Below are 22,392 nucleotides of genomic sequence, written 5' to 3'. Positions count from 1 at the left end.
GGGTCGGATCAGAACACTTTGTTCCAAGGCTTCAAGCAGTGAATTCCCAGATCTCCGTACCCTTGCCAGATGCTGGCATGCTTGGTAATAAGTAGGGCTGCAACCAAGCTAATTATATTTTTTTAAAAAATCTGTGAAGAGTTTTGCTTGCAATACATATGTTAGACCAAAAGAATTTCCCTGCAAAATTCGGCAGTCGAAAAATGTTTATATGGCTCTGATAAACATTTCATGATAAGCTGGATTCCTTTGAGGGGGAGGGGGAAGATGTGTACTTTGGTCTTAACAGTGCAGCAAATAATTCTCAAATAGGGTCTGGCTGAGTGTATCCATCTCACTGGGAATAACTGATTTCTTTTCTTTTTCTTTTTTTTTTTTAATCTGTCACAGGCATTACAAACACTAAATGAGTCACCATAGACTCCTGTGCTGTAAAAAATAGCATCACAACACTTCATTTGCTCTTCAACAGGACTTCAAGTGTAGTGCCTGGTATCAAAAAGCCTTGTCAGTTAACAAATTTAAAAATCCCAGGAAATGGCACCCCAACACAATCTCTGAAAAAGTTACTTCCTGCAGAAGTGTAACACCACCCAGCAAAGCAAAGCTCATCTAGGAGCAGCGATTTTCCTCAATCTCAACAGAATTTTTCAATTTAATCTCACCATAAATGCTCTATCATATACTTCCTATGTTTCACCAAAGGATCCCAAATGATTTACCAAACAGCCTCAGAACTCTCCTGTAAAGCGAGTGAGCACTATTATCTCCATTTATAAGTCCTGAGGAATTAAAGCAAAAAAATATATAAGAAACTTTGGCCATGAGGCAAGAAGACCCAGCCCCAGAGGCAGAACCCGGGTGCTGGTCCATCCTCAATGGCATCTGTTCCATTTCCATCCCTGTTTCACAGCGATTCTGGGAAGCAGAGCGATGCCAGCGCCTGTAATCACTTATTTGACAGCTGCTAACCCAACCAACACGAAGGCAATTTATACACCGTGCCCTAATCTGCCTGCATGTGATCATGTATGAGCACAGCTCCAGTGTAATTCTGTGGTTCTCCAAGGAAGAATGTAGCTCTCTTCCTTTTTCGGGAAGAAAGCGAGGCACTAAAAGACAGAGTTTTAACACGCAGTCATCAATATGCTCCTCTTACAAATACAAATGTAAAACAGTAATAACACAAACAGTGATGCACGCTGTGCTGCATCAACAGCACGGCTGTCTTCTGCCCAAAAAGCCCTCCTTCAGCCCAGACAGGGCACTCCCAGGGCACACAGCACTGGCCTGTCCCCAGGTGACACCGTCAGCCCAGCCACAGGGAAGGGAAATCTGTGACAACAGACAGGGACTCTGCTTTGGGAGCATCCTCCACATATTCAACCTCAAAATCTACCTGCCCCTGGTGATCACAGCTGGTGATAACAGGCCTTTAAAACACACCCAGTGAGGGTGAAAGTTCTGGAGCCAAGCTGCTGAGCCATGGCCAACAGCAGAGTCAAATGTAAGAGTAACTCGTGCATGGTGGTGCCTGTCAGACGGCCAGGTCATGGTTCCTCTGCCTCACAGGACCTCCCAAAGAACATCCCAAAGGTCCCCCCAGTGAGGACCTCCCACCCCACATCCCCAGCAATGAGCCCAGGCTCACAAATTCCCACCGTGCCTCCTCCCAGGAGAACTGTCGCCCGATGGAATCAATGTGAGCTAACTAGGTTATTCATCACCTGCAGAAAAACCATGCTGCTCAGAGCTTTTTGGATACAATGGTGAAGTGAAGAAGGCTTTCTTCACCGCCCACGCAGCCTGGGCTCAACTCTGCAAAACAAATTGGAGCCGCAGTCAGACTCAATGTCAGACTTTTGCCAGCTGAGCTCCCTCTCACTTCCTCAGTTTCAGGTCATCTGAATACCTTGACAACCTGTGAGGATAAATCAAGCACAGAAGGTGTTTAGGAACTAAACACACATGTCAGGTGTTTCTACAAAACCTACACAAAGTTATATCGAAGCATCCCGAATTCCAAATCCTTAACAAATATATCACACATTTTGGAAACGGTGGGCAGGGACTTGAAACACAGCCTCACTGGTTATAAAAAATGAAAGGAGACAGAGTAAAGCTGGGAGGAAAGCAGGAGAGAATGCACATTTTTTGCTCTGGAGGACAGCTTATTTTCACTGGGGTAGACTCTTTGAACAACACTAATCTAAAATCACATTAAAAAGCACATTAATGCATGGGATCTGTTGATCCCATACCAGAAAGGGACTGCTGGGGCTCCCTGGTCAGGCTTCCTGCCTGATGGAAGGACCTCATCCAGCAATTCCCTCTAACCTCTGGTACAGCAAAAACCAGGCACAGACCCTGCTGGTCCTCATCGTGCATTGGGAGCATTAAAAACTGAATATTCCATCTTCTTCAGTCATACCAGACTGGCACCAACGTGCCCACAGACCAGTGAAGAGAGCCACGGCCATAAACCATTCCCACAGCCTGGCTGTGCCACCAGATCCACCCCACTGTATGGTACAGAGAACTGACCACGTCCCTGATGGCTTGTGGGGAATTATTTACTCCAAGATCAAAGATCTTCCTCAGCACCAGTAAAATTAAAGCTCCCATTCAGCAAAGGGCTTGAAGCTTTTCCCAGCTTTAAGCACCAAAGGAGTCCAGTGGGACTGAGGTGCTCAGAGCCAGCCTCGGGGCCACGGTCCCCACCCAGCCATTCCAAATGTATCCAAGGCTTGCGCTTTGCTTCTGGAAACTTTGTTCTCACTTTACATATAGTCAAAACCTGACAAGAGCTCACTGTCGGATTATGCAGGAAATCTGCAAGTTTCACCAAGGTGTGATCTTATGCTTTTTCACACATTATTGTATCATGCTGCGCCAGAACACTAACGTATGCACAGTTCTAAAATAACTTGCATTATTACAGCCCAGCACGGCAAATGGCACCGAGAAGAGACTTGCTCCTCAGTGACTTGCAAACTGATAAGGGGTCACAATTCCTTTCTTATGGGGAGGATTTAAAAAAAGAAAGGGGGAAAAAAAGAGAAACAATCCAAACCAAACTCAGCGTTTCAAAACCTTTTCCCCCATTTCTCTCTCTCTCAAATGAAACTGTCAATTTTCAGATTTGTCTTTGGTCATGTCAGGGTGGGAAAATGGGATTTAATAACATTTAACTGACTTGCTATCAAGAAGGAAACATATTTTTCTTCTTTCAAATTTGAAACCGACACTTTTTCTTTTTTTTTTTTTTTTTTCTGCTGGCCTACTTTCTTTTAAGTTGCTTCTCAATTATTTATGAAAATGCAATAATGCATTACTTTGCTGTGCAAATGTTTAGAAGAAGGAGATAGTGTCTTTCAAGTGAAAAAACCCCATCCATGGCCGTACAGAGGTTTATTCAGAAGCGCATTGCAGGTGACACTTTATAAAAAACAATATGCTTTCATTTGCCTCCCGACACACATCCCCATTTTCTGTGCACTGTGTGTTTGAGCCAATACAAAGAGGTGCACAGCTCCTCCACAGAAACACCCCACTCATTGCTCTCCTGAGCTGGAGCTGTAGCAAACAAAAGCTCGACACGGGAAACTGTACAAGGGGCTGAACCAAAGCCTGTTAGGGCACTGAAAAGGCTCCACGCTTTCTGAACAGCCTAAGAAGGCAAAACCTTGTCCTGCTAAATAAAGGAAACCAATAGCAAAACACTCAATGGTTCACTCAGGGTTTTTTTAAAGTTTTTTTGCTATTTTTCTACTTGAAACAGCTGGATTTGGAAACAGAACATCGCTGAACACTGACTGCTGAACTTCTTTCTGCACTTTTGGAAATCCCATCTGGATGCACACTCAAGTGGCTAACCACAGGCTCACCACCTCAAGGTTTTACCATCAATAGATTAAAACAAACAGCAAATTCTGCCTTGACAGCAGCAGGAACAAAACCAGGCCCATAATGCTCAGATGTTCTTAACAAGAGCGTAACGCAAACTGAAATATAATCAGGGAAACACAACCCACCAAAACAACCCTAGCAAACCCTAAAACACCCCTAAATAATTCTAAACAAATACAAGCTACCAAAACAACCCTAGCAAACCCTAAAACACCCCTAAATAACTCTAAACAAATACAAGCTACCAAAACAACCCTAGCAAACCCTAAAACACCCCTAAATAAACAAATACAACCTACCAAAACAACACTAACAAACCCTAAAACACCCCTAAATAAAAACAACTCCAACAAAAACCAAAACAGCTCTAAAGAAACCTCCATCCTGAATGTTTTCAAGCCTCAGCTATAGAAACCCATGACTGTCCCAGCCTGGCACTGACCTGGCCAACATCCCCAGTGATACACAACAGAACAAAACTGTACAAGGACCTAGAGAACCCAATCTCTGCTAGTAATATTAAAAATTACAATGTCCTCAGTATCACTCCTTAGAGCTGGGATCCATGTAAATCCTGCAGTCACTGGAGGTGCTGGAAGACACCTCTCACTTGTCACAGTCCCTGCAGCTTTTCTGAGCAATGTTTAACAACACAGGTAACTTAGGAAATGAACATTTTTCTTTTCCCCTTTGTTAGAATGACTTGGGCACCTAAATCACCCTGAAGGACAGTGTCTGCACGGTCTTAAAATGCACAGCTGCATTGAAATCTCATTTATCTAGCTAGCACCGTGCTTGTATAAACTCATATTTTGCCTAATTTAAATGAACTAAGGCACATTTCTAAATCTAAGGCTATACTTAAATATTGTTCTTAAACAGGGCCATAAAGCTCACCTCTACAACTCACACTCAGGAGGTAAAAACAATTACAGAAAACTGTACAGTTATATGAGTATATATTTTCCTTTTCCTTACATGTAAAACCACAGAATTTAAAACTAAGCAAACCAAGAAGAAAAATCTCGCATTCTTGAAACCTTTTACTATTGTGCAACAGCATTTTTCTTCCATCTTGCCTCTTACAGCTACTTCTTTATGCTGTGTTTGCATGCATGGAGAGGAGCTTGGGTATGAAACTACTGCTGCTATTCACACCACAGGACCCACGCCTCTACCTCCAATCTACTCTAAGGATTAGAATCTGTTGGTTTCTCTATTTTCTACCCCATTTCAGCTTGTTACCTCTCCCTAGGAGCCCCTTTCTGTGCCAGCACAGTGCATGAGTCATTAAAAGAACAGTGGGGCATCTGGAGAAGGTGCTAGAAGGTGCTTCCCTCCCCTCCAGGGCTCCTCATGGAAACACAGGCACTGCTCTCATTCAGAGATTCTCATTCTGCCTTACACAGAGTGAGACTGCTCTAAGGGCATCCTGTGACCAGGGTGGGAGGCAGGCACCCACGTGAAGCACCCAGGCACAGGTTTGGAATGTGCTGGAGAATCCCCTGCACAGGCTTTACTGGATCTCGAGGGCTGCAGAGCTGAGCCCCAGCCCTGCTTCTAGGGGCTGCCCACAGCACAAACCCCAGGGATCCCTGCACACATCCCAGGAGATCCCTGCACACATCCCGGGGATCCCTGCACACATCCCAGGGGATCCCTGCACACATCCCAGGAGATCCCTGCACACATCCCAGGGGATCCCTGCACACATCCCAGGAGATCCCTGCACACATCCCAGGGGATCCCTGCACACATCCCGGGGATCCCTGCACACATCCCAGGGGATCCCTGCACACATCCCAGGAGATCCCTGCACACATCCCCAGGGATCCCTGCACACATCCCCAGGGATCCCTGCACACATCCCAGAGGATCCCTGCACACATCCCAGGGATCCCTGCACACATCCCCCGGGATCCCTGCACATATCCCAGGGGATCCCTGCACACATCCCCAGGGATCCCTGCACACATCCCAGGGATCCCTGCACACATCCCAGGGGATCCCTGCACACATCCCCAGGGATCCCTGCACACATCCCAGGGATCCCTGCACACATCCCCAGGGATCCCTGCACACATCCCAGGGATCCCTGCACACATCCCAGGGGATCCCTGCACACATCCCGGGGATCCCTGCACACATCCCGGAGATCCCTGCACACATCCCAGGGATCCCTGCACACATCCCAGGGATCCCTGCACACATCCCAGGGGATCCCTGCACACATCCCAGGGATCCCTGCTCACATCCCAGGGGATCCCTGCACACATCCCAGGGGATCCCTGCACACATCCCCGGGGATCCCTGCACACATCCCCGGGGATCCCTGCACACATCCCCAGGGATCCCTGCACACATCCCAGGGATCCCTGCACACATCCCCAGGGATCCCTGCACACATCCCCGGGATCCCTGCACACATCCCCGGGATCCCTGCACACATCCCCGGGGATCCCTGCACACATCCCAGGGGATCCCTGCACACATCCCGGGGGATCCCTGCACACATCCCGGGGATCCCTGCACACATCCCAGGGGATCCCTGCACACTTCCACTGGGCTGCTCCCCTCCACGGCACTCAGCTGGCAAAGAGAGGCCTCCAGAACTGACAGCTGCCTTTCAGGAGCACCAAACTCTCACACACACATTGGTGCATATTCATCAGCATTTCCTCATTTGGAGCCTCTCATGAGGATTAATATTATTCCTCTACAGTGGCAGAACTTCCATCACCCTGTGCAAACTGCTGCTTACCCACAGCAGCCCTGTTTATGGGAATGCCTCATTACATATAATTTCAGGTTTCAATTGGAAACTGTTTTGCAGAAGTGACAAGCACTTCACCGTCTCCATCCCAGCCCTGTCTTTTCTGTCTACAGAAAAGCAACAAGTTCCACCAAGAACTCAGTGCCCACCACAGTAATCTGTGTGCGACTCCCAAACCTGAATTAATTAATTGTCCTGCATTTGTAAACCTCAATCACAGCATGGTGAATGCACCACCAACCAAACCCACATTCCTGGGAACTGAACAAATCACTCAGTTTGCTCCCAATCCTCCTGTCCTGCTCCTGGCAGCTCCTGCACACAGTTACAGACAGCAAACCAAGCTGAAGCACAGAAAAGAGCACACTATCTCCTACTGACATGCTCTTCTCCCAGATTTGAGTTTGTAAAGCAGAATATTGCATTAACACGTTCCCTTTTCTGTGACTTAATACACTTTTTATATGTTTTGCATAGCTTCCTGGCAGGTGTGTGGAATTTGTTATTAAACAGAAGTGTAATTGACACATAGACTGCATTTCTGGATGTTATTCATGCACTTGCCTATATATCAACACGAGCAGCATGATCTTTAATGCCACAGCATAAGGAGCAAGCTCATCCCAGTGAAAAGCCAGTTGTGTGTTCCTGGATGCCGTAGGGACAGCACAGACAGTGCCACAACAGCTGCCTTTCCCTGGGTCCCCAGGCTCCTTCCAAAGTCAGTGGAGGGGACTCCACCAGTGTGTGATTTGGTGGAATAATCACTGTTACAGAAGAGGTACTTTCTCCAATTCACTAAAAAAATTCTTTAATACAGAAGTGAGCATCTGGCTTTAATTCAATCTGCTCTGAAATCACTTGAAAACCATTCATTTTCTATCATTTTCTAATTCTCTTCTCCAATGGTTTCTGAATCTTTTGCAGTATAAACCTGGTCTATTAGGAATAATCTCCTGCTAGAAGGTCGGTTGTGACATTAAAATGGTGTTCCCAGCTAAGAAAAGCAACTCTTCTATTCACTGACTAAAGGCACTGACTTAGCCATGTAATAGGTATTTTGCTTTCATTTAAAAAAATGGATTGCGAAATTAACTTCTAGATCCTTATTAAGTAAATATTTAATTGGTTAGCTGAGGATCACAAGTGTGTCCCCCAGCCCTTTTCATTACACTGAAAGCTTGCTCATACCCAAGGATTTTATAGCAGTGTAAAAGGTAGACTCCATAGCCCTAGTTTAGAAATTGAACCAGTTTAATTAAATGTATCTTTAGTCCAACTGCTACAAACCACAATATGGCACTCAGTTTAATTTAAAGCTGTTTTGTTCACTTACTCCCTGTAGAAATTGAAAGTATTGCAAGCCATATTTAAATCTGTTTCAAAGCTTCTGAGCAGAGCAAGCTCATCTGAATTTTGTCCCCTCTCCCCCAAAACACGGGCAAAGCAACTTAAAGGAGAAGGAGTCAGCTATGAGCTGGCAATTTCACCTATCCCATCAGCTCATTGCTGTCTAGCCATCCTTCCAACCTGCTTAACCCAAAAGCCAGTGCTGAGAATCCGGGTTTGAATTAAATTAAATTAAATTAAATGCAACAACAAAGATCACTGCCATAAGAGCAGTAGTATGACCTTAAATAGAATTTTAGTAATACTCCAGTTATAGCTTGCACATCCCACTAGGCCTGGACTGGTAAAGCCAAGTTCTGTGTACATGGGGCAAATCTATGAAGACACGAGCATTCCTAAAACCTTTCAGAGCCATTTCAGGTAAAACCTGGATTACCTTTCTAGGCACCAGGAGACAGCAATGGAAATCACTCCTCTATGAGATGAGGTCTTATTTGGCTCCTCTTCTGTAAAACTCTGCTCCTTGCAGAAGCTACAAAATGTCACCAAACTGCTCTGGCCCACTGAGCCTGCTCAGATTCTCTCAGGACACGCTCACAAACCAGAACAGATTGGTCCAAGTGTTCAGTGTCCTTTCTCAGACCAGGGCAGCATTAACACAGTACTGACTTTCCTGTGTATTTTAACTGAAATCATTCAAAGGATCAAATACTAGTACAAAAATATATAATCTAAATAGTGTGAGGATTTTTCCTTGAGATTTTGCAGTAGTGAAGAATACTACCCTTGTAAAATAACTCTGACCTGCACTTCTCAGGCAATTAATTTCCTTGAAATATAGACAAATACTTTATTCCTCAAACAATAATGACAGAATACACTTTAGCTTTGTCACCAGGATTTCTTTTTATTTAAAAGAACAACAGGAAATGGGAATGGGGGGAGGGGAAGAGTTCTATTAAAGGACAATTCACTGAAAGGTCTTTTAGCTGGCAATTGTCAGCACAGCTCAGGGCCAATGGATCAAATTTAACTCTCAAAAGTGCTGATGGTTGTATGAGTCTTCACAGTAGGGGCTGGCGCTTTGGGCCACTCAAGTTCAATTTTTGGTGTTACCATGGGATGTAGGAACTGGGATCTTGGTGAGCAAAGATTTGCTCGGTATTTGATGCACTGGGTAAAGTGGTATTCTTAAAATCACTAGCCTCCCAAGCAGCTAGTAAGCCAGCAGGAGGTTAGTAGGAAGAGAAAGTAATTGTCCTTTGTGCCTCCGAAAATAGCCAATATTAAAGGATCCTCTTATGTATTACCTGCGTTTCAATCTACACTTGCAGCTCAAAGGAAAAGAAAGAGGCTGGAGGAGACAGAAAATAAAGCTGTCAGAAATATTACAGGAGACCCTCCTCAGGCTGTCATCAAGTGTATGGTCTCCTCACCCAGACACCTGTGCAGCCAGAAAGGACGAGTGCTCTGTAAGCAATAAAAACCTTGTTCAGACAATGCACTTTACATACAGAGTGTGCTGTGCTTGTCCCTGAGCATTCAGCACGAGCCTGAAGAGGCCAGAGACCTGGGGAAGGCACTGCAAGAGTGATCCTCAGACACTTATCCAGGATGGCCATGGTGCAGCCAGCACCGTGAGGACTCCACGGTGCATAAATCACTGGAAATCCACTTTACCTGCAGCCTTTGCTCTCCACACAGCGCCCAAAGCAGGTGAAGTGCAGCACGACCAGCAGCACAATGTATGCCTAATGCTCTGATCTTGACCTGAATGGTGTTATCTGTTAGTAAATTTCCCAAAATAAAGCAGATCTGGCTGCCAATTTCCCCAGTCCTACTGTTTGGTCACAAAACTGAAAGGAAATTTACTTTGGGTCTGAGCACAATGTGAAATAGAAAGAAAACTCTCCAAAGCCCCAGGGCTTCAGTGCTGCTGGAAAGGAGCTCACTCTTGTTTCAAGCCTCAATTCAAACCAAATTTGGGTCTGAACTTGACTATATAATGTATCCTGAGTGATTAACTGGACTGTATCTAACTCCTTGAAGATAAGGAGAATTTAAGCAAAACAGATTGCAAAAAAACCCTGAACTTGCAGTACAGGAGACTTAAAGGCTTTACGAGGGCCATTCCAGTGGGTCCAGATGCCCACTTCCTCACCAGCAACATTCCCACTGCCTTCTCCATGAGAACAGCTCTGCCTGCTCAGGGAACATGTGAGGATCTTCATGTCGAAAACAGGAAAAAGAAAACTTCTTTGCTAATAGGAAAAAAATCCTTGCAATAATACTAATCTATTTATAATGGTCAAAAAACATGACAGCTTACAACAGCGTCAGAGCAGTGCTTTGGCAATATTTTAGCATACTGCTGTATTTTTAGAAGGACTGTTCATTTACTTTCTCCTAAATGCTGCAGAGTCCTTATTTTTCAACAAACGATCTATGTTTTTTTGGTGCATCATATGCCAACATCAGAGTGTTTTATCTCAGGGTGAGTAGGAACTGCAGGCAAAAACAGAGCTCCTGCACACAGGCTGCTGTGCAGCAGCACCGCCGGGGATGCCAAATCCCAGCTCCTCCCGTGCTCCGTGCAGTGAGAGCTCTGCCACTTCCAAACCTCCCTGGAACGCTCAGCAGCAGCAAACTGCTGGGTTTCTTCACCCTGAGCGTTGAGGAACTGTCCCACTGTAAACAACAGGGCTGGCAGTTTAATGGTGTTGCTCAACCTAACTGGTTCTAGCAAGCAGCGCGTACGATAAGGGTGCAGGAAGATGTGTTTAAGCACTTTTGTGTTTTCTCAGTACAGGGTACTTTACCATTTCAAAATTCATCTGCAAGCTACCCTCAGTGAAAAACTGTTCAGTCTCACCTGGGCCTACAAGATTGTGACAACAGGAGGGTCACAGTCCCTAAGAGCCTCTACAGCTGCAGCTCCAAGAGCTACAGACAAAACCCACAGGCTCCTTCTTTCTTTCTAAAAAGCACATATGAGCTTCCCTTGCTTACAAAAACTTACACTAGGCTAAATTAAATACATGTGCACCCACATGTTAACTGAATTAACTTGAAGCCATCAATACATCTCAAATGTCCATCTGTTTACACAAGCCACTTGCAGCTTTCAAGTCTTGTGCTCCTCATAGCGTAACTCTCCACCAAAACAGTCTAAGTGCAAGCAGAAAGCTCTGCTGTGAGATTTCCATGCATAATGACCATGTGTTTATTGGGTTTTCATGTTCAAATCATGTCAGAATAGACATGCTATCCATTTGCAAGATGCAACACATCGTGCCAGCCTCTCCCTCTTCAGCTGCAGGAGCCTTGTAAAACAAAGCTGGCTCTAACCTGGACAGATATTATAGCTAAATTTAAAATATCTCCCTCTGCAATTCCAATTTGATGGCTGTAAACGGTACAGCTTGCAGGACAAAGAATTAATTTCTGAGGCAATAATGTATCTTCCAGGTCCGGGAAGGATTAAGAGCAGCAGATACAAGTAGCTCTTTCCACGTAAGTTTCAGGTGATGAAATACTTTGATGAAAATCTTTGTACCAGCTCTTGGTAAGAAAAACTTTGTACTAGCTCCTCATCAGAAGTCGCCTTTTAATCTGAGTGGCTCACTTCAGCAAGGCTGTGCACAGCTAGCTGGCTTTAAACTGGAAGGATGAAAGCCAGGACACATTATCCTACAGTTCTACAGCTGGAATCAAACTTCCTTTCCCAATCTGAACTAAACTTAGTATTTCACTCTCTGACAGAGATGGAGTGAAATGCAGCTCTGCTAAAAATAATAATTAAAAAAAAATCAACAAAAAAAACATTTTCTCTCTAATTTTAGGATATTGCTGGCTTTCCTTTTAGAAGAGGTCAATGTTTTAGCAATGATAGCAAACGCTACCTGTGCCAGCATGTGATAGCAGCCTCTCAGACAAAACGGCTCTCATCAGACACCATCCTCCCGGACGTCCCTACTGTATTGCTGCTGTTGATGATGATGATTGCGATGTTGAACGCCTACAAATCTCCCACGTGCCTACTTCGTTGGCCTGTTTTGTTTTTTCTTAAAAAAAAAAAAAAAAAAAAAAAAAAAAAAAAAAAAAAAAAAAAAAAAAAGCTCGAGGCCATTATTCATGAGCAGTAAGAAAACAAATCACTCTTAGACCTACTCCTCTTGCAGATTCCCACACTTATTACCCAAAATCCCACAGCTCGCTATTGGTTGTACCCTTGACCAAAGTACAGGGCTGAGGCAGCGTGCCATCCCCTGGGAAAAGCCGATCACGTTCCTCCCGGCGAGCGGCTCCGCTTATTCCAGGATCGCAGTCGGGCTGGAATAAAGTCCCCTAACTTTTCAGAGAAGGCAGCGCTCGCTGCCAGCGCCCGGGGACCCGCGGGGCCGAGCGCCCTGCCGGGGAAATCGCTTTTCCCCCCGACCCGCTTTCCTTCCGAGGGGGAAAGAGCCGAAAGGAGCGAACCGAGAGCCTTCGGCGCCCTTCCCCAGAGCCACCCCGCTGCCGGGCAGAAGCGGGCGAGGCGCCCGGCAGAACCACGCAGCGATGCTCCCGCCGCTGCCCCCGCCCCGCTGCCCCCCGCTCGCCCCGGCGAGCTCGGCACTCACGCACGGAGAGGCAATTACAATAATTTAAAGCTTCCTGTCCGCCGGGATCCCGAGGGCTGAGCCATGCCCGGGCAGGGCGCGGAGCCGCCGCTGCCCCGCCGCACCGCGGCCGGACCGCCCCCGCCCGCCCCCAGCCCCGGCAGCGGGGCAGGAACGGAACGGGAACGGGAGGAGGAGGAGGAGAGGGGGGGCGTGACAAGTTGTGCCAAACTTCGGGAGGTGTGCGAGCGGCCGGGCTGGGCTGCCGGCCGGCCCCGCCGCCTCCCCCGGCCCGCCGGCGCGCCCCCCGCCCGCCCCGGGCAGCGGCAGCGACAAAGTTAGAACAGCGCACCTACCCGCTGTCTGTCATGTCTCCTCCGGGCGCGGGGTGCTAACTGAGACACTGGCGGGGTGGGGAGAGCCAGAGGTGCGGGGAGGGACCGGGAGATGGGTGTTTGGTGAGCTCTTCCTCTCTCTCCCCCCTTCTTCCCACCCCTTCCCCCTTCTCGCTCTCTGTCTCTCAAGGACGAGGTGAAATCCCTTGGCTGGTCATGAGGCGGCTTCAGAGACAAACAACACAATGCGAGTGCAAATAACAAAAGGGGGAAAAAAAAAAGAAAAGAAAAAAAAAAGGAGAGGGAGACCGGGAACAATGGGGGAGGAGAGGCTCGCCGCGCCGCGCCTGGCCGCCGCCGGCACCCCGGCAGGCAGCGGCAGCAGCAGGAGGAGGAGGAGGCGGAGGAGGAAGGCGATATGGTGACAGCGGGGAGGGGGCTGCGCGGGGAGTCCCCCCGGCTCGGCGGGGCTGCCTCACACCGTCCCCGACCTCCTCCCGCCGGTAAGTGACGCGCCCGCCGCCCCCGCGCACGGCCACCATCCTCATCCTCATCCTCATCCTCGTCCTCATCCTCGCTGCCCGCCGAGCGGGCGGGGCGGGGCTGTCCGCCGCCACGGCCGGCGGCTCAAAGCGGCGGCACCGAGCCCTCCCCGCCTGCTCCGCCCGGGAACTTCTTCCCCGAGCGGGGCTGCCGCGGGGACGCCGCTGCCGAGGTGTCCCTTCCCGAGGAGCGCTGCCCCCGCCCGCCCTTCCGCGGAGAGTAAACACGCCGGGAGCTGCGTGTCCGTGTCCGTGAGCGTGTCCGCTGGCACCTCCCGCACGGCCAGCCCGTGTCACCGCCCCGCATCCCCAGGAGCCCCGGCAGAGGCAGAAGTTTGGGCTGCCTGCCCCTCCGCGCTCTCCGCAGCGCCGAAGATGAGGTTCGGAGCGCAGCGGTGTCCCCCAGCCCCAGGGTTACCTCAGCGGCCGCGGGACCGCGGCTCCCCGCGCTGCTGCAGCCCGTGCCCGTGTCCCGCCGTGTCCCCGGGCGGGCAGCGAGCGCTTCTCCCCGCTCCCGAAGGGTCCCTCCTGCTCCCGCCGGGCTGCAGCCGTGCCCCGTGGCCGGGGCTCCGCGGAGCGGTGCGGGGGAGCCGCGGTTCCTCCCTCCCTCCCTCCCGTTTTCCTGCCGCCGCTGCTGCCCCTCGGAGCCCGTCCCGCTGCTGCGGGGATGGAGGGTGGCCCTACCCCGGTCTGCCTCTCGCTCGCTCTCCCGCTTGTTTACTTACGGGGTCTTTATTTTTAACGGAGCAGTTCGTACACGTGCTCCGCCGAAGCCGGCTGGACGGGGTTGGAGCCTGAGAGTGGGAAAGGCAGAAATCTGCGCCCTGAGCCAAATTGCTCAAAGAAGAGCAAGTTCGGTTATTATTCATCTCCACGAGGGAAGTCTTATCTTCTACAAATATTTGATACTGGGACAAGTCCAATAATTAACAAGAACAATCAAACAATTTCACTGCCTTCTTGGGGATTTAAAAAGTCATCATCTGGAATTCATGAACATTACAACCATTTTTTTTTTTTTCCCGTGCTTGGATATGTTACTGTATGTGATCTTTTCTCTGAGTGTGTGTGTCCCTAAGTGATTTTACCCTTTCATGCAAAAAGATGCAAACCATTAACAGCACGGATAATATTCACAACTGCTGATTCAGTGAGACTTCAGACCTCTCCGTAGGAGTGGTGAGAGAGGGTGGTAACTCTGACGGGAAAAGGAGAAAAAAAGAAAAGAGCTGGAGGAATGTTTCTCTCTTGGCTTCTTCCCTACCTCTGTGGCAGGAACTCCCACGGGAGTCCTGTGGGTGGGACGGGAGCAGGGCAGATGGGAGCTGGGCCAGCTCTGGATGGGCGCAAGCATCAGCTCTCCCAGCCGGCCCCATAACTCCTCACACCAGGGAAAAAGCCAGGCTGGCAGAGGAATGGGGCTTCTGAGCTCTGCAGCAGCATTTCTGCAGAGGTGCCAGGGAGCAGCATGGCTCTCAGGCCTGCAGTGACCAAGCAGGACAGACAGGGCCATGGCCTGATTGTACCCAAAAACCCAAGCACTAAGCCAGCCTCACACTTGCCTCTTTTGAATTAAATGCAGGCTTTTGAGAAAGGTGTCCTCAGTGCAGGGTGCAGGCTCTGGGTGTCCTCCCCACATCCTTCAGAGCTCTTTTCCCCTCATACCCTGCCCACACCTTTTTTTCTTTGCATAAGCACTACCCCTCCTTTACTATTGCTTTATGCCAACTCCTCCTTCCAATCATGATAAAGTTCCTTGCAGTTCAGCACAAGAAAGGAATAAGGGTGGCTGGGTCCAAAACTAATCTGGTGCAAAGAGAAAAAGCCAAATGCGGGTGCATTTTATTTAAGATCAAAAGCACAATGGTGTGAGATTGTATTATGCTCTCCACAGGAGCTGTATTTTTCTAGTTCTACAATAGGATTAAGGTGTTCAGTGGAAAAGAGAATTACAAAAAAAAAAAAAAGATAGAAAGGAAGGAAAAAAGCCCCATTGGACTGCTAGCAGCTGCATTTGAGTTTGTCTAGAATAATGAGGATATTTCATTCCTCAAAGACTCTAGCATCCTATTTCCAAATACTTTTTTAAACAATTGTGAACACCAATAATCATTTAATTTTTACTATTTATTGCAAATAATTAATTCTAGGGGTTTATTTATTTTTTCATTTAAAGGAAGGATGTTGCCATTTCTCCATTGACTCATTTCAACATTTTCAGTCAACCAAATGCTTTTTAGTAGAACCTAAAGACATCTCCTTATTTAGCCCTGCATATTTGAGTGCACAGGATGTTGAATGTTAGCACACACGGGCTGGACACAGCTGGGAGCACAGCTTCAGGCCACTTTTCCACCCTGAATAACTAAAGAAAGCACAAAAGAAAATTTTCAGTGCGACTTACCCAGTGAAAGGTAGGCTACTGGGTAAAAATTGCTAGCTATTTTAAATGTGCAATTGGCAAAGCTCTGGCTAGCTCCCAGTTTCCCAGCACCAGGGAGGCATGGCCTGAGCCTGGTGCTGTTCTAGTGCTCATGGAACATGGCTGTGTTGAAAGGAAAGGTATCACACATCTTTGCAGTGAGTAGTGTGCACCTAAAAATCAGTTTGTGAAGGTGTTTTATGCACAGCTCTACGTTGGTTCCCCCCACCCACCCCTGAACCTGCAAGTTAAAGTTTTATATATGATTCTAAGGGAAAAAAAATACAGAGAGATCCCTCTGCTCACACAGAGCTAATCTGTCTTTAGTTTTCCCTGGCTTTTTTCCCCTCACTGCCACTATTCACAAGCTGCTTCTTGCCTCATCCTCCTAGAAAATTCATAGCTCCAGTTTTCTACTCCATTGAGCCTTGGCACACTCATTTTCACAAGAGCTGTGGTAGAATGCCACCTTTCTCACATGGAGATGGTTTGTTGCTACCTCTCAGAGGTATAAATGACAGCATTGAACAGCAAAGCCTGAGTCCTATAAAACAACATTATCTTTGTGCCAGAGTAATCCAATTATTGAGGTACTGAGATAACCTTAAAGCCATATCGAAATGAAGAAACCCCTTAGGAACTTACAAACATCTGTTTTCCTATCAGAGAGCATCAGCACAAGAACACCCTTACGTGGTCCCAATCAGTCCAAGCACCACTCTCATCTTTTACATTCAGCATGCCTTATCTGCTCCTCTGTAATAAAATCAGGGTGATGCTTGCACTGATTTCTGCCAGTAGGAAAAGCCTCTGTTGCTTAAATTAAAGCAATGTGGTTCTATGAAGCTCTTGTCTCTGTTCTCCCAGAGGCACTAGAGAATCCCATCTATAATATTTCAAAAAGACATTAAAATAACTTCCTAGGGAACATAAAACATGCTGCTGTTGTGTCCCTGAATAGGGCACTCTCTCCAGTTTCTCATTAGCTGGTTCCTGAAATTAAATGATAGAATCATGTTTCAGCAGAGCAACTGGCAGTGTGGGTCCCACATTTAGGTCCTATTAACTAAATAAGGAATATATTTATTTTTAGTGGAAGGTGCATACAAAATCTAAAAGAAACAGGAAATGTTGATTAAATTAAATGTCAGTGTGGCGTTCTATAATTTAAACTACTGCAGGCACGTGGAATGATAAAGAGAAGAGGAAGCCAGCTGAAAAAGATACTGAAAAAAAGCTGAAGATACTTGCTTTGAGTTGTCCATGCTGAGCAAAAATTAAGTATTACAAGAATCTGTAAACAGCTTTCAGCTTCAATAATGGATTAAAGGCGTGAGCCACAACCATCTATCATGCTACCAGTGGTAACCCATAGATTTCAATGAGATTACTTGTATATATAAAAATAATCATAATCTATCAGGACGTGCAGATGAATAAAGACAGTCACAAGGATGGATTTAAGAAGCAGGCTGGAACTTCATTAATACAATATTTTCACATGTCAAACAGTTAAGTGGGCCCAGCTCAGGGATTACAAAGCTACAATTTAGGGCAGATCTTCCCTAATCTCTCTTTTACAGTGAGCTCACGTCTGAAGTCCACCCCTCAACCCTTCCCCAGGAGAAAGAAGGAGGACCTGAACTCCACAAAACTTAACTTAGGTTTGCTTCTTTCCTAGGCACAAATCCAGTGGCAAAGTTCCAGATTTATTTTTTAATTTCAGCCTTAGTCCACACTGAACATTATCAAAAGCTTTCCATTATTCCAACAGATGAATAAATATGTATATTCTCACATATTCCGTTTCCAAATCCAGCTTCTTCGCCCACCCCTGACTCTGTGGTGCTACAGAGGCCATCAAAACATTTAAGCCTCTCCAACTCTGCCCTAATAGAAGAGCATGATACCAGAATTGACACTGGAATTCCCCACCAAGAGGCAGCATCCTAAAATCACTGGTTATCTATTGTGATAGAGGAGAGGATTAAGTCCCAAACATTAACTTCACTTTTGTGCCTGCCAGAAGTGAGAGAACCCACCCAGGATGATAGCTGGAGGTCTCATGCATACCTTCTGGCTGTCCCCTTTCCTTCTTGGCTGTTTACCCCACCACCAGGTTAATTAGTAGTGTTTGCCATGGAGCCTCCTCTGGAGGAAGCCCTTGCAGGATGAGGAACCATGTGGTGATGCTTGCCTAGGTGTGGGCACCAGCAGGAATGTCTCAGTAAGGGTCACTCAGGACTAATTAATGAGGGCAGACTATTAGGATGATGCCTCAGGTTGTAGCTTTGATATTTTTCAGATTCTGTGCTGCTTTAGCGTGCAGTTCTGAGCTTCACATGAGGGGATGGTGAGCTCTGTGCACAGAGCAGGGACACAAAACAATTCCTGCTCCAGCTGGGCACCAAGGACAAATGATCCAAATCTCAGCCCCAGAGCACAAACCCCGTGGGCTGCAGAGAGAAAAACAAGCAGGATGGGACTGCAGGGGCTGCAGCTGGAACTGGACACTGAACTGCAATGTGCACATGGAGCAGAGCTGAGCCCAGGGAGAGACCCCGGCAGCGCTCGTGCATTTTGGGACCATTTGGGTTCATCCTGGGTGCAGCCCTGGCTGGGCTCTGGTGCTGCCCAAGGTGCATCCATGGAGGAGATCCTTTGAATAAATCCCTGCTTTATTCTGGAATTCCATCCAGCCTCTGTTCCAGGTCAGCCTTCCCAAGGCATCAGGGGCGGTGCAGACGTGGAACTTCAGACCATGAAGGAATCCAGGTTGTGCACAGCGTGCACTTCAAACTCAAACCAAGGCTGCAGTAAGGTTTTCAGGGTGATTTCCAAGAGTTTTGGGCGCTCTACAAGGTGACGAAAAATGTGGCATAGACCTTTCCAAAAGGAAAGGTGTCTTTCATTTTTTACATCTAGCCACGTTTTCTAAAACTGGTGACTGACTGAAAAAAGGAGGTAATCAAAATAATCAGTGACTTCTGAAAATAGAGGCCAGTTCCTGTGAGTGAGTTTTAGCAGGACTGAGCAGTTAGTGTCTTATCAGTAGCACAGGAACAGGGATTTGTATATACTGTTTTATTAAGATCATTATCTCTACACTGCTCCTTAAATGAAAACAAAAGAAAAAAAATGCCGTAAAAGGACAGAAAAAATGACTCACTTTCCCGTCATTGCCAAAAACCTCTAATTTTCAATATAATCAAGGTTTGTGCCACAAGATAGAGCTTTTTTTTTTTTTAATAGGTATTTAGGTGCAGTAATTAATATTAAAATAAGTGTGGAAAACAAATGGTGTGACCTTGTTTAAAATTTAGCACATTGCTGTATGATTATTCCCCAGCATGTATGCAATAAATAGTACCCTTAAAAAAGCAAACAAACATAGCAAAACCAAACAAAATTAAGTAAAAAATGGCCAAAATTCCAACCAAAAATATTCTTTCTTAGTACAGTTTGTTCTCTGAATTTGCGATCATTGTTTGAAAAATCAGAGAGCATATACAATTTTTGCTACTGCATTTCTCATGCAAAGCTGTTTGCTTGCACTACCATCTTTTGTGGAGTAACACAGCTCCTAATATCCTTAAATTACTATCATAAAAACAAAAAGGAGAGGAGGTTGTGTTCGTAACAGGGCAATCATTGATTTAAAATTGGCATTGGAGCTCCTTTTGTGAAATGATTGCTGGGTTAGGAAAACAACCCTTTCAACTGGCAACATCTGAATTTCTAAGGAGGGACTGGGGTTTAGCACTTGTTCTGGTCTGTGCTGACTCTTAGACCTGCACATATTTCTCTGTGTGCATATTCTATTGCTCTGGATGTATCCTAGAGGAATGCTCATAAGATCACTCTCTGGAAGGCTCAAATAGCTTTATATTTTACCTTTAAAGAAAACAAAACAAAACAAACAAACAAAAAAAACCCACCAAAAAAACCCCAATGGCATATAAATAAAATTTTCCTAAGAACTCAAAGCCTGTTTTACCTCACACACCTGCTCACGTGGCTGCAGGTCTGCAGTGAAGGATAAGCAGTGCAAAATCTTCTCTATTCTGCTTTTCCAGTGTGTGGGCATTCAGGCTGCTCACTACAAATGGCTGCACAAGGTGAGAGGCACGGGGAATCAGGCCCCAAAGATTTTCTATACTGGATCAGATCACTGGTGCATTAAGTGTGTCACCTCACAGCTGGATGCTCCAAAATGAACCTAGCTATCTGTGCAGTGCTGTGGGAGCTGCTCTGGCACTCAGGTTGCATCCAGGAGAGGAGATTGGGGTTTTGCCTTTTATTTTCTCAGTGCATCTAGTCAGAGCTGCCCTTATTTGGGATCAAACTGTTCAGACTTCCTCAGCAGTTAAACAAGAGTATCTGACTCTGGTTGTGAAACAGGATGTAAGACATGGCATTAGAAATTATAAATAATAGCATGAGAGAAAACAACACAACAAACATTGCTTTCTCACTGTTCTCATGTGCTTATCTGGTGTAAGAAAATAGTCTGCAACATAAGAAAAAATCAGTATTCCATGATTTACATCAGGGCATTATGCACTGCGGAGCTAATTTGTGGAACTTTGCAGCTTCGTGTAATTGATTCATTTAAATCAGAAATGTGAGTTAATATTACATGAACAATAATCATATACAGTATTAGGAATTTCCAGATATCAGCAACACGAAGTAGCACAAATATATCAACACACAAAGCTGTGCAAACCTTTCAGAGCTTTCATATGCTGAACCCAGCGAGAATCAAATCTCACACATCAAGTCATAGGCACAAATATTCCTAAACCACTTCAACATGTTGATTTCAGCATCCAAAACATCCAAGCAGGTGAGCAAAACTTAGCACAAGTGCTGGATACATTGATCCTAGGTGTCACATATTCAGAAGTATTCAAAAAGCAATTACATACCTGCTATCTGACTGAAAGTCAATAGCACTTAGATGTGCCCCTGAACTGCTTCTCTGGAGCTCAGTTTCAGCCACCAAAAAACCCCAACAAAACCCACAAAGAAAATGCATGTGCCTCCACTCACAAAAAAAGATAAAAATTAAAAACAACCCCAAACCAAACAAACTACCCAGCCAAAACCCAAACACTTATGCTGCAGGCTTACGTGCTATTTTTTTTTAAGAGTTTAATTTAAATAATATTTTTAAACAGATGCCATGTGACTGGTGATCCAGCTTCCCCAGTTCGCACAGCAGAACATGAAAGCTTTCAAGAACAGGTGTCCCACCATCCATTCACTCTTAGTCATTCTGAAACATAACTCTTGGCTGCAAGTCTTTTGCCAAAAAATTAAGGTCATTCAGGAAAATATTTTTAATCCTCCTTTTTTCTTTTTTCTATTTTGATAGAACTGCCTCTCTTCAGACAAAATAAAGTAAGAGATGAGTAAACCAATGATCTCTTTCTGCAAATGTTTATGTGAAGAGCTGTTAGTGATAAAGTTGAAGTTTCACCAGTACAAATCAGCTTTTCAGTGGGATCGGTTTAAGTGGTCTGATTTTCCTTCCTGGCCAGGTAACTGAAACACCTCTTGTGCCCTTCTGCTGCAGGTGAGGAGCCCATGGGCCAAGGCTGAGCACCAGACAGCCCCAGGACGTGCTGGGATACAGGGAGAGCTCCTGGCAGGGACACCTGAGGTTCAGCTCCTGCTGGCACCAGCTCAGGGCCCTGTGCAGAAGAGTCAAAGCAGGAAAGAAGGCCAGAAGAGAAGATGGCAGGCCATGAGGATGAAATCAAAATAGAAGCAAGAAGTTAAGTGGCACACTGGGACACTCAGAAAATTATCTTTTAGACAAATAAATTTTTTTTTTAATCCTCACTAAGAACCTGTCAGACAAATTAGAAGTCTCTGAATTAGTGTGTGTGTGGTGGGGGGTGTTTGCATTTTTGTCTTTCAACTGACTTCAAACAAACCAAAAAGTTTGGAGGAAAACAAAGGTCTCTAGTATGGCCTTTTGTTCAGAAAGAAATCTGCACTAAAACCCTATTGTATTCATCCTCCAAGCCAGGAGCAGGGCTGGTATTTGTAAATCCAGGGCAGGGATTAGAAGCCAGGCTTGCAGACAAAGAGCAAATCCAGGAGTTCACAGCAAGGACTCTCCCACTGTAATATTCTTGGAGTCCTTCTCACCCAGACACCAGCTGTTTACACCTGGAATTACCTTTTCTCTCTCATAGATTCAAACTGATACTTTCGCAGTGAAGGCCTTGATGCAGTTGATTAATAAATTTCCTTTTTGAGTAAGGAGGTTTTCAAAAAGAAGAGTGACTATGAGATAACTGGTATCCTTGGGGAAGGAGGGAGAAGGGTCAACACCAGGTGTGGGACAAGAGGAAGAGGCACCAAGGGAGACACAAAGGAGTCCTGAAGAGCATCACTCACCAAGTAGGGAGTTTTAACACTGATAACACCATGTAGGCTGCTTTTG

The 22,392-nt window shown here is 46.2% G+C and overlaps 1 long non-coding RNA gene across 1 annotated transcript; it reads left to right on the top strand.

Moving 5' to 3' along the window:
* Window positions 1-12,989: 12,989 nt before the first annotated feature.
* Window positions 12,990-21,789, top strand: LOC135301168 (uncharacterized). The gene is made up of 2 exons (XR_010362910.1): window positions 12,990-13,471; window positions 21,514-21,789. It is a non-coding gene; the product is annotated as an uncharacterized LOC135301168 (long non-coding RNA).
* The last annotated feature ends 603 nt before the right edge of the window (window positions 21,790-22,392 follow it).

Source organism: Passer domesticus, chromosome 5, assembly GCF_036417665.1.
Source record: "Passer domesticus isolate bPasDom1 chromosome 5, bPasDom1.hap1, whole genome shotgun sequence".
NCBI lineage: Eukaryota > Metazoa > Chordata > Aves > Passeriformes > Passeridae > Passer > Passer domesticus.
The sequence above is the reverse complement of the archived record's forward strand: the minus strand, read 5'-3'. Positions and strand labels throughout refer to the sequence as shown.